The 12,650-nt window shown below is 35.2% G+C and overlaps 1 pseudogene; it reads left to right on the forward strand.

Annotated features, from left to right (window-relative positions):
* The first annotated feature begins 266 nt into the window (after window positions 1-266).
* On the forward strand, window positions 267-750 carry LOC150055718 (peptidyl-tRNA hydrolase 2, mitochondrial-like; annotated as a pseudogene).
* The last annotated feature ends 11,900 nt before the right edge of the window (window positions 751-12,650 follow it).

Here is a 12,650-nt window from a genome sequence, read left to right on the forward strand (position 1 = left end):
GAGAGTCTCATTGTCTTTAATGCCAGAGCTGGCTTTTAACCGTGATCCTCAAATCTTAGCCGCTTGAGTAGCTAGGATTACAGGCGTAAGACACCGCGCCTGGCAGAATATTTTTATAATGTAAAATAATGGGCAATTTTGATCATTTTTAAAAAAGATTTCCTACCTAAATCAGTTATTTCATGCATAAACACAAACACATAAACAAACACTGGTCCAAAAGTGAAGAACTGCAGGGTGTGAGTGTAGATAAGGGCCCTCCCTAGATGCTCTCCAAATCCTTGGTTTCGGAGTTTGGCTCATCCTGGTACGTTCAGCATGGCTGTTGGCATTGCTTATGGCATGTGGCTGGGCTGGGGCCTCTGGGTGGGTTTTGGGGTGCCCACACATGCTCCACAAGTGATCAAGATGCAGAGGCCAACCTGGAGCAAACATCTTAGGAGATGGTTCAGAGTACAGAAAGATCCTTGTGGTTCGACTTGACTGAAGAAGGAAAAGTAAAAGTTGTTGCTCAGGGCTGTCACCCTGCTGTTTCTGCCTACTTGCAGATCCGATGGAGAAACACTGGAGTACTCAAACAATCAGAATACTGTGGCCAGCCCAAAGTGGTGATCAGAGCGCCTGATTGAATTACTGACACATGCAAAACTACTGTGGCTGACTGTAAATTTAATCCAAGATGCTGAGCTTTCTCAGACTGAACCAGGCTCTCCAACTGGCCTAGGAATTGGGCCAGGAGAAAAGACCTAATTGACAGATTTTTGAGGAATGATAATTCTGTCACAAGTATTTGAAACCTGTCTGACTGAAATAATAAAATTGGATTTCTTCCCTCCTCTTCCTCCTCCAAAATCTGAGCTTAGAATAAAAGTGGAAATCAACAAACATTTTGAACGGTAAGTAAATGGATAAATAGAATTCAATGATAAAAGATACAATGCACTTCAGCTGGAAACAGCTCCTTTATACATCAACCACATTGTCTTAAGTTAGTACAACTTGGTTGGCCTTATAACTAAAGAAATGAAACAGGAGTCAGTTTTGTCACTGGGAATTACTCTAATAATCTCTTAGGCAAGTGCAACGCTATTCTACATTAACTATGTTATCTCCATTTTCAGAGCTTCCTTGGCAATTTAGGATATTTTTATTTTTTTTCTGTAAGAATTTAAAAGTAATGAATTTGTATGTGTGGGTCAATTGGTAGAGCATAAGCCAATAAGAAAAAGCCACAGATATCCGGTTCCACTCCCTTTCTTGGTTCAAAGAAAATTAAAACTCAGAAAACAAATACAAGACAGTGTCAGCAGAATTACCTGTTAACTGCTTATTTTAACAGAAGTGATTTACATATTTAATTATCAAATCTTAACAGCAAGGTAAATATTTCCTACTTAAAGTGATAGTTGTGGTCCTGTGTACCTGTATAATTTGTTTTTGTATAGATATTGCACATTTTATTCATTAAAAATTTTATTTCTAAGTATCTCACTTTTTTATTGTAATTAATAAAAGGGTTACACGATATTTGCCAGATAGAAGGTGCATTAATTCACATACATTGATACCCTTTCACATGTCTTGGTACCCATTACCCTCCCTCCCACCCCCCACCCGTCTTGGTTTTCCCCCCTTCCCTATCAAATTTCAAATAACCAAATGCAAATAAATTCAATATATCAGATAACAAAGTAGGATACTGTAACAATATGAGATACCCAAGGGACGGCAAAGGAGATGAGAGATAACATAGTACATTAAGGACAACAATCATTCATTATATGGCTTTTGTTTCAATATCGTGGAGGTCCTTAGAAAAAATCATATTAAGTGAAGTAAGCCAGACTCAAAGGAACTTAGGCTCAATGGTTTCCCTCATTTGTCATAATCAGTAGAAACCTTGGGCTCTACTAGCAGAGATCTGCAATAGAGCAAAATCTTGATACATAAGGCCATATATAGTATGAAGTATCTCACTTTTTATATGCCAACTTGTAGAATGATTTCTTTTATATGGGTTTCTCAGGAGATAATGTTTTTTGTCTATCATAGGGCTTTAACTCTGGGCCTAGGCATTGTCCCTGAGCTCTTCAGCTCAAGGCTACCTCCCTACCCATTGAGCCACAGGGCCACTTCTGGTTTTCTAGTGATTAATTGGAGATAAGAGTCACAAGGACTTTAATGCCTGGGCTGGCTTTGAACCTCAATCCTCAGATCTCATCCTCTTGTGTAGCTACTATCACAGGTGTGAGCTACCACAGCCAGCTCATCGGATGTTTTTTTTTATGTATAGAAACGTAAGTACTTTCATATAAACACTGAATATGGGTTACACTATTAAATGTTCTTACTACTAGTAATGCTATTATCTCATTTCTTTCTGTTGAATTGTATCATTGTATCATCTGCAATTATAAATTACACATTTTTTACTTCATTTCTTAATATTTGATTTATTTTTACACAAATATTTACAAATTTATAATCATTACTTACCGCTGCTAATTATGGCAGTAGTAACTAGAAAAATTTTAAATTAATTAAATAAAAATTAGACATTCTTACTGTATAGCTCAATCTTCAAAAGAATAATATAATCATATATATTTTACACAGTTTTACATAGTTTAATAATATGGAGTTTAGATTATCTCAAGTACTTGATATGCCCTTTAACATTTATTAATGTCAACCACAAATTCTATGTGTAAAATTTTGCATTTTATTTTTATTGGTATAGAAAATAATTTTCTGATAATTGATTTTTGCAATTATTCCAATCATGATCTTTTATTTAGCATATGTTGTCCAATCTTCATATATGCATATGTTTGTTGTATATTTTTATAATACATCAAATAAAATATATTGCCTGTTGTATGATTGCTAAAATAATTAAACACTCTTGTTCATCTTTGTTATGAAATTATAACATTATGTTTGATAATATAATGATAAATATAGATGAGACATTGCTAGATGATTGTCACATTTAAAGGTTGTTCATATGTTTTCTATTTTACCAAGAACTTTTTAATCTAAAGTAACAAAATATTGGGGTCAATTACAATATTATGCATAAAACAAAAAATGAAAATTATTCATCCTAGTTCCTTGATAGACAAATACTTTCCTATAACAACAAAACACCTTATTAATTATTGACAATGGTAAATTCAAAGTAAAAGACCACAGGTAATTTCCAGAAATTGGCTGTATTTTTTTAGTTATGATGGCATCTAACATAAGTAAACAGCATATATTTTGATAGAGAAACATTTACAACCACAATTGACCTATAGATATTTTATGGAGAGAATTCATGGGTCTGTGTGGATATATGCCATCTGTTGGCTTGCTAGTCTTAAAAAAGCTCCTATTTTGGAAACCTTTAATTTTGCCTGTGTAATTAACATATAGCCCCTAATTGCTATAGTCTCACATCCATTACAGCAATAGTCCCATGGCAATTTGTCTCATGGGCCACTGTCAGTCAAAAATGACCACAGTAACACAATAAGCAAGGCCTTAATGAACTTAGAATTATTTTGAAATCTAAGGCTCATCCACTCAGTTTTCCTTTTTTATTCTCTTTAAGTCAGAAAAGCATGGTAATCTGACATTTCTACCACTTCCTGTTCTATTTGTCAATCATGTGCCCTAAATCTCTTCCATGTCCATTTCCATCTTCATGTCACTCCTCTGAGAACTTAACCATCCCTAGTATACCGAGAGGGAAACTACAGTCATGTAATAAACTAGGACTGATTCACGTGACCAATAGGTTTAAAATGAAAAAAAATCTCTGAGAGCTAGACAACCTGTCTGGTGCCCAAAGAGGACCTTTTAAATATCCTGCAGAGGAAGGACAGATTTAATTGACCTGAAGGCCAATTATTTCATTGCTTAAAACCCAAAGGTCTAGCCATTTTAATGCTCAGGCAAGAGTTCTATTATGGAAAGGTCAATACCCTAGTTAGGAAATTTCAGGAACCCAGACACATCTCAGGAACTGGAGCCATCTAGATGGATCCTTCTTCAGGCTCTTACTGTGCAACTCAGACTTCAGGTACGCAAACATGACTATCTTCCCTAGAATATAAGGTTTACATTATTCTACAGGTCCTATAGACACCTTTCCCCTAGAAGAAAGCAGAGAGCTGCTTCCACCTTCTTCCTTAATTGTATCAAGCAAATAATATGGGTTACATCCCAGCATAAACTGTGTATTAATACCTCAAGATCCTTAAGAAAGAGAAAAAAACTATACACTATAGAACCATAAGAACTATGTGTCCAAGAGTCAGACAACTATTTTATGACTGGATGTTTTAAGTGCTTGATTAAGATGCCTCTAAGATAAGATTGGATGAGAGTTTATTGATTGGAGCATTTTCTCCTGCTGTTTAACCGCCCAGCATGGATTTTTAAAAAATGAACCTAACTCATTGTTGGAATGGCTTTATGAGACTTGTGATGGAAATTATATATATATACACATATATGTATATACATTACACTTATATATATTTGATATATATTTGTATATGTACATATAAGACATGTGTGTGCATAATTGTAGTTATGTATATATATGTATATATATATATGAAATTAGCCTATGGATTAAGCTACTTGAATGCCTTTGAGCTGGACATGTGTGAGAGGCAAAGGAAATACCATAAAGTATTCCAGCTGTTGTGCAAGTAGTTTTATGGCTTGAGTCACACTATCAAGTAGATCAGATGGTGTTTGTGTAGCTAGTGGTGCAAAATTATGTTCAGTATTATGGCAGTCACCAATGGGAAAATCACACTGAAGGTCTTCTGGAACAATACTGTAACACCTTTAAGAAAACAAAACAAAAAAGACATACAACATGGAAAAAACTGTCCCTGACATGTTACTGGGTAATGAGAGTACATAATCATGAGACATAAAGAGACCTTTACAACCATCACAATCCCTAAACAATCATTACAAGCTGATTCTATCTGACTTGCCAGTTCCTAAAATTAAATTTTATCAGTAGCAGTCTATTATTTACTATAAAACTACATGTGGGAATGAACCAGAGCAGAACAAGACTGTACGAGTAAGCTACTTGAAAATGATTCTTCTTTGACTCAAACCTAGAGATGTATTGAGATCTCTCATAAAACTGGCTAAGGAGCAGGAAAAAGACTTAAGAGTTTTACACTTTGTATGGATACAAAAGCTGAAAACAGATGGTAAATGGATTACATATGCCATTAAGGAGTATCCCAAAAGAGAGGGAGGGAATTCTCAATGAGATCAATTCAGCTGACATGGTCATTAGCTTCATGTGGAAGTGAAAGTGTTTGGGAATGAAAATGTATAGACTCTTAAGACTTAATGGACTTCCTTATAAATTTTAATACTATAAAATATTTTACATAATTATTCATGTGGTTACATACTTGAGCTGGGCTGCTCAAAGGCAGAGATTGGGAATAGCGTGGAACAAGGATACCTTTGGTAACCTGAGGAACTCTACCCTGTTTGAATGGCTAGCTTGGAATGGTAGCATATATCTATCATCCCAGCTACACAAGAAACATAACATAGGAAAATCATGGTCCAAAGCAGGCTGGGCATATACACCAGATGATTAAAACCAAAAATAAAAGTAATTGGGGGGCCGGGAGTTTGGCCTAGTGGTAGAGTGCTTGCCTAGCATGCACAAAGGCCCAAGTTTGATTCCTCACTACCATGTACATAGAAAAAAGCCGGGAGGGGTGCTGAGGCTCAAGTGGTAGAGCTCTAGCCTTGAGAAAGTCCAATGACGGTGCTCAATGCCTGAGCTCAAGCCCAAGACTGGCAAAACAATAAAAAGAATTGGGATATGGTTTGATTGTTGTAGTGTCTGACTAGCCAGCATGAAAGTGCTTGGTCCAACCTCAAATGCCACCAAAATTTCAAAATTATTCAGCTTGAATTATATATTTTATGCACTTTGCTCAGTGCTTACTAAGTTATATCTATCTATTGGGTTTGTGTCAGAAATTAACTTCTTCTGACACTCACATGCTACTTTATATTTTGAAGGTTATTTTTGTCTTTAGTCAAGTATGTTTGTTGGTACTGTAAGCCCACTTCATACATTTCTGATATAAATGGCATGTACTTGAAATTTTTATTACGATCCAATTAAGAAAAATGCTTACTTGGGTTATAATTTATTTTTTGGTAAGAAACAAGAGATTTAATGAGGTTAGGGTTATCTCAGAATTAAGGAAATACCCTCAAATTCATACAGATCTTTGCTATCTGATTTATGTGTGCTGTTTTTTTTTTGTTTTTTGGTTTTTTTTTGGCCAGTTGTGGGCTTGAGCTCAGGGCCTGAACACTGTCCTTGGCTTTCTCAAGGTTAGAGATCTACCACTTGAGCCTCAGCACCATTTCTGGCTTTTTTCTATGTATGTGGTACTGAGGAATCGAACCCATGTCTTCATGCATGCCAGGCAAGCACTCTACCACTAGACCAAACTCCTGGCCCTATGCGTGCTGTTTTAAATCTTACTTCTAACCTAGCCAAAGCCTATGGGTCTCATGTTTCCAATTTTTTTCAGTGATTTATTTAATTAACTGAACAGTATTTCTTCAAATGTTCAACTTCTTCAATTTTGCTTAATTTGAGCTGTAAAAAAACTACAAAAAATAGTTTATTTTCTTAAGACATTGTCTGCATTGAGTTAGGCTTATGTTACTTATAACTGAAAGAAAACTAGTTTAGTTATCTTTTTATTATATTTTATTTTGGGGGCGATGTATAGAGGGGTTACATTTACATTCATCAGGTAGTGTTATTGCTTGAACATTGATACCCTTTCCAATGTTTTTCTCCAACTTTCCCTTCTCTAAACCCTCCCAATTATCTTGTTTTTATCCTTTTCTTCCCTATTTCAAATAAACAAATTCACATGCCATGCTGTTTCTTTTTCAGTAGAGTTGGAACAACAACAACAAATTCAGACTTTTGGATAATGATAAAAAAAATACTGATACAAGAAAAAATACTGATACAAGAAAAAATCTTGTCTGTGGTAGTACACCTTAATCTAGCCCTTGAGTTTTACTTAGTACCTAATACTCATCAGAAATAATAAAATTAAAATGTTCTGTGTGTCACATAGCCTCAGTTACAAAACTGAAATGAGGGGGTCTAGTTATGTTTACTTCGTGTTACCACCATAAGGACCTATATGCATGCAGAATATCTGGTTCACATCATAAGCTACCATACAAAGACAGTAAAAGGAACTGGTTTGCAGTTATATTCTCTTTTCATATGTTTTATTATAGTTAATAGAAGGATTACATTATATTTACCAGCTAAGAGGTGCATTACTTCACAAACATTGATACCGTTTCTCATGTCTTGGTCCCCATTTCCCTCCTCCCACCCCTCCCCTCATCTTGTTTTCCCCCCTTCCCTATCCTATTTCAAATAACCAAATAAGCATATATACAATATATCAGATAACGAGGTAAGATATTATAACAATATGAGATAACCTAGCGATAGCAAAAGAGATGAGAGCTAACATAGTACATTAAGGACAACAATCACTCATTATATGGCTTTTGTTTCTATATCCTGGAGGTCCTTTCGTTTAGCATCATACCCTATGTATCTAGATTTTGCTCTATTGTAAATCTCTGCTAGGAGAGCCCAAGGTGCAGTTATATTCTTTTGTCACTGCTTTTAATTTAATTTAAATACCAGAATTTTAGTGAGTGGTGATCATATCTCTGGCTGCATAGATTTTCCAAAAATGTCACTGAAAGTCATCCAATAAAATTATGGGTAGAAAAAGATGCATTATAGAAGAATATATATATATATCATATGCATATATGAGATGAGGTGAGGCCTTAAAATGCTTTCCTGATGGCTCTACACATGACTACTCCTAATTCATATATTTTGAGAAAACATGTGGATGGTACATGTAGATGGACACTGGGACACAGAAGATTTGTGCTATTTACAAAGGTCACAATTGTAGTATTTGGGTAAGCCAAAAGAGATGCAAAGAGATTGAAATAAGAGCTATTTCAGCACTTGACCCACACCCATAATGGCTCAATTCAGGAAATTGTAGTAAAGACCAACAAACCAACTTTATGCAGTATTTCTGTTTCACTCTACAGTAATCACAAAAAACTAATGATCTGAATTCACTTATTAATCTCAAATTGAAAAAAAATGCATGTTCAAATATCTTTGAGGGGAAGAATTCTAAGTTTGCTAGAGTATTTTAAAATAACAGCTTTCTTTTTCCTGTGGCTTTGATTTCTTCAGCTGCAATTAGCCACACTTGATCATAATTGAAAATATTTAAATGGAAATTTCAAGATATAATGCATGAATTTTAAAGAGCTTTTACTATAGTATATAATTATAATATTCTATCAGTGCTATCACTGTTAACCTCTTGTTGTGCCTTACTCATAAATTCAACTTTAGGCATATATGTAAAGAAAAAAATAGCGTGTCTTGATTCAGTATTATTTGTGGTTTCAGGAATCTGAAGTGGTTCACAAAGGCAGAGTTTCAGTGAGTATATACTTTCCTACATTGACTTGAGAAAAGTTTCATGGAGGTCTCACTAGCTTATGCTGCTTCTGGATACAGTCATTGTCTTAAGCCAGTCATTGTCTTAAGCCGTTCTCTTCATGAAGACAAAGAGCAAGATAACAAAACAGTCTTTGAAATCAAGCCAAACAGAGTTCAATTCCTTTCTGCAATATTTGCTCACATGGCTTTGAACAGGCGGTACTATTCAATATTTATGACTCTCTGTTTCCTTTGTCTGTGAAGAGAGCTAACAGGAAACCAAACTATGGAGATGCTCATTTTATTAATTCAGCATCATAAAACAGCATATAATAACTCTGAAAATGATGTGAATCTTTCAAAATTTTTGTATGTCTGATATTTAAATATTTTCTTTTTTACAGAGCAGCTAGATTCAAATATGTTTCTCTTTTCTTTTCTCTTAATATTATCCTATTTTAAGTAAAAATTAATAATCAAAAAATCCTCATAGAATGAAATATTCAGGATATATATATATATTTGTGTATATTATATCTACATATATATACATATATAATATACACATACCTGTAGCTAGGTATATAAAAAATAAACCCCTCAGTTAAAGGATGTGTTTTACTTTCCCATTGAGGCTGGAGATCTGACAGAATATTCCAGTTAATCATACGAGAGATTCTCAATAGATTTCCTCAAAGACTCAGTACATATCATGAATTATAAAGGAAGTGGCACATCAGCTTGTGCAAATCCCATATCACAGAAAAAGTCTGAATTGTTTTTTGACATGCTAAAATTTCACTGGGTGTCACCTCACACACATAATTTTTTCTTATATTTCAGAATAACTAAAACTGAACAGCCAAACAGTTGGAACCAATAGATGAAGAAAGGCTAAAATATAATGCAAAAGAGAATGTGCCAGGAGGAAACAAGGACAAGAATTCCTTCCAGTTACTATGTAGTGTGCTGACTTGTCATGAAGCTACAATGAGTGTTCACAGAAGGCACACTAACAAATTGTCAACAAATGGCTTTCAGCATAATGAGACATTTGTAAATCTACAAAAGGACAGCTGGTACTTACTCCCTGTTCTCCTTGGTTTTAGTATAACAAAAACATGGTGTTTGTTTGTTTGTTTTTGTTTAACCTAGAGAATTTTTTTAAGTTAATCAATCAGAAAATCAAGTCTTGATTTTCTGCCACATGAGCCATACCTCCTGACCTCAAGGTAGGTTTTTCCTTCATGCCAGAACTGGCCTGGGCTGTTATCCCTGTAGTGTCTGGATCCAAGTCACTTGATTTCCCAGTGGTTGGGATAATTGGTGAAGTGCCATCACACACAGTCATTGGTTGAGGTGAAGTCACAAAAACTTCTTTTTGACCAATCAATTCTTGAATAGTGACCTCAATTTCTAACATTTAAGTAGTTGGGATTTCAGGCTTAAGCTACATACAGTATCTATTGTGAAACATGTTTATAAATAAGAGAATACAAATAAAGGAAATAAACATAAAAGTACATCCTGAAGTTATAGGAACTTTGATTTAGATAACTATTTATATGTGACAGCAAAGTGATTCACAATATTGTTATTCTCTGGGGTATGTAAGAGTTATAGTCACAGCATATTGAAATCTGTCAAGTGTGTAATAGCACTGCATTTTTAAATGGTATTTACCTTAATAAATATTATTACTATAGGAAAAAGTATTTTTACCTGTAAATTAATATTTATGGGTAGGACTGGAAAAGATCAGGGAGAACAATGAAAGGGATGATATTGATCAAGATGTGTTATACTTAACTGATTTGTGAGCCTGTAATTCTAGCTATTCAGAAGGATTATTGTTTGAAGCCAGTCCAGTCACTAAAGTCTATGAGAGTCTTATCTCCAATTAATAATCAAGTGGAACTGTGGCTCAAGTGGTAGATTGCTAAGCAAAACAGTTCAGGGACACCCTAGCTCCCTGAATTCAAGCCCCAAGACTGTCAAACTAAGTAAATGAATAAATAAACAGATTTGTTGAATTAAAATGTCTTTGTACAATTACTGTGTACAATTAATTTTTAAAAGAAGTAAAGTAAATTATAGTGGATCTTCTCTTATGAGTTATAAACATCCGTAAAAAACCTAGAATGGAGAAATAACATAGTACATTAAGAACAACAATCACTCAAGGTAAAGCTCTTATTTCTTCTCCTTTGCTGCCCTTTGGTTAATCTCATATTGTTACTGCATCTGACTTTGTTACCTGGTACATTGTATATACATTTATTTGTTTATTTGAAATAGGAAAGGGAAGGGGGAAAACAAGATGATTGGGAGAAGGTGTAGGGAGGGAAATGGGGACAAAAACATAAGAAGAGGTATCAATGTCTGAAAAGTAATGCACCTACTATCTGGTGAATGTAACTGTAACCCCTCTATATATTACTTCAATAATAAAAAATAAAATGAAAAAAAGAAACCTAGAATGCATAATCCTTCCCAGGAGTTTTCACTTTGCTTTGTCCTTGTTTGTTAGAGGAATCACTATCTATAGAGCTAATGAAACTTGAAAATTAGAAATTTTTCTTTATCCCATGACAGCAGAAAGAATGTTGCATTGGGGTTGCGTAGGGGGGGAGAAAGACCTCCCTCCATGCCCAGGGAGTATTTCTCTTCTATACTAGGCAGAATAGATTGGCAACAATTCCTGAAATGCTTTAGGATCTTCAGAACATTGTCAGCAATCTTAGCTAGACTTGCTGGCTTACATACAGCAGTGCTGCAGCCTCTACATCAGCACTAGCTACTTCTTCTTATTTCAGGATGGAGCAAAGCTTCTTTCCTTAAAACGTATCAAACCATCTCTGCTAGCATCAACAGATTCTTCCACACTTTCCTCATTGCACTCATCCTTCAGAGATTGGAAGACTTAGATACTTGCTTTGAGATTAGGCTTTAGATTAAAGGTACATTGTTCAATTTTCCTACCTGTGCCATGCATACTTTTTCCATATTATCATAAAAGTTGTTTGATTTCTTTTGTTATGTATTTCCTGGAGTCTGTTTCCAATTTATCTCAAGATACCGTCCCATCCAGCCTGTCTCTACATTTAGCATGCATTTCTCAGGAAGCTTAAAGTGAGACACTTGTGAAGTTTCCTTGCATTTGAAAATTCAGAGGTCATTACACAATCATCAAGAAACCTGAGAAAAAAAAGAGGTGGGACAACAACCAGTTGGTGAAGCTATCAGGATACACACAATATTTATTGACCAAGTTCTATCGGCTAAGTTCACTTTGTCCACAAATAAATTCAACTTTAGCACTAAAGATTACTGAGTACAGAACACCATAATAATGAACACATTTTAAATACTAATGAAATTACAGCTAGAAAATGAGCATCTGCTGCTGCTGGAAAAATGGTTCTGATAGGTTTATTCATTTCAGTGTTATCACAAACCTTCAATTCATAATAAAGGAGGGAGGAAGGCGGTACTGTGGCTCACGCCTGTAATCCTAGCTACTCAGGAGGCTGAGATCTGAGGATCAAGGTTCAAAGCCAGCCCAGACACAAAAGGACCTGAGACTCTTCTCCAATTAACCTCTAGAACACAGGAATTGGGGCTTGGCTTAAGGATAGGGTAGTAGGTTTGAGTTGAAAAGCTCAGGGACAGCGCCCAGGCTAAGATCAAGCCCCATGACTCACAAAATAAAATAAAATAAAATAGGAGGAGGGAGCAATATCTGTAGAGTATAATAAAGTGAAGTGCAATGAAACAAGATACCCATGCTGGCTACACATTAGATTCTCTACCTAAGCACTCTCTGGATAGTCAAACAACTCTTGGGCCACTCTTGGTAAGTTTTGTGAAATCCATTATATCTAATACCTCTTTACTCTTTCTGTGCCCATCATAATCAGTCCTCAAGTCCTTCACGGCTTTTTAAATGTAATGTGTCTCCCATTGTGCCCTCTCCATTCCAATTTACTTGCCTCTGCTCCTACCTGGCTTCAAACAATGATTTCTGCATTCTTTATCCTCCCTGCCTATGCCGACCATCCAAAAT

This window comes from Megascapheus bottae, chromosome 13 (assembly GCF_031878675.1).
Source record: "Megascapheus bottae isolate mThoBot1 chromosome 13, mThoBot2.hap1, whole genome shotgun sequence".
In the NCBI taxonomy this organism is placed as follows: Eukaryota; Metazoa; Chordata; class Mammalia; order Rodentia; family Geomyidae; genus Megascapheus; species Megascapheus bottae.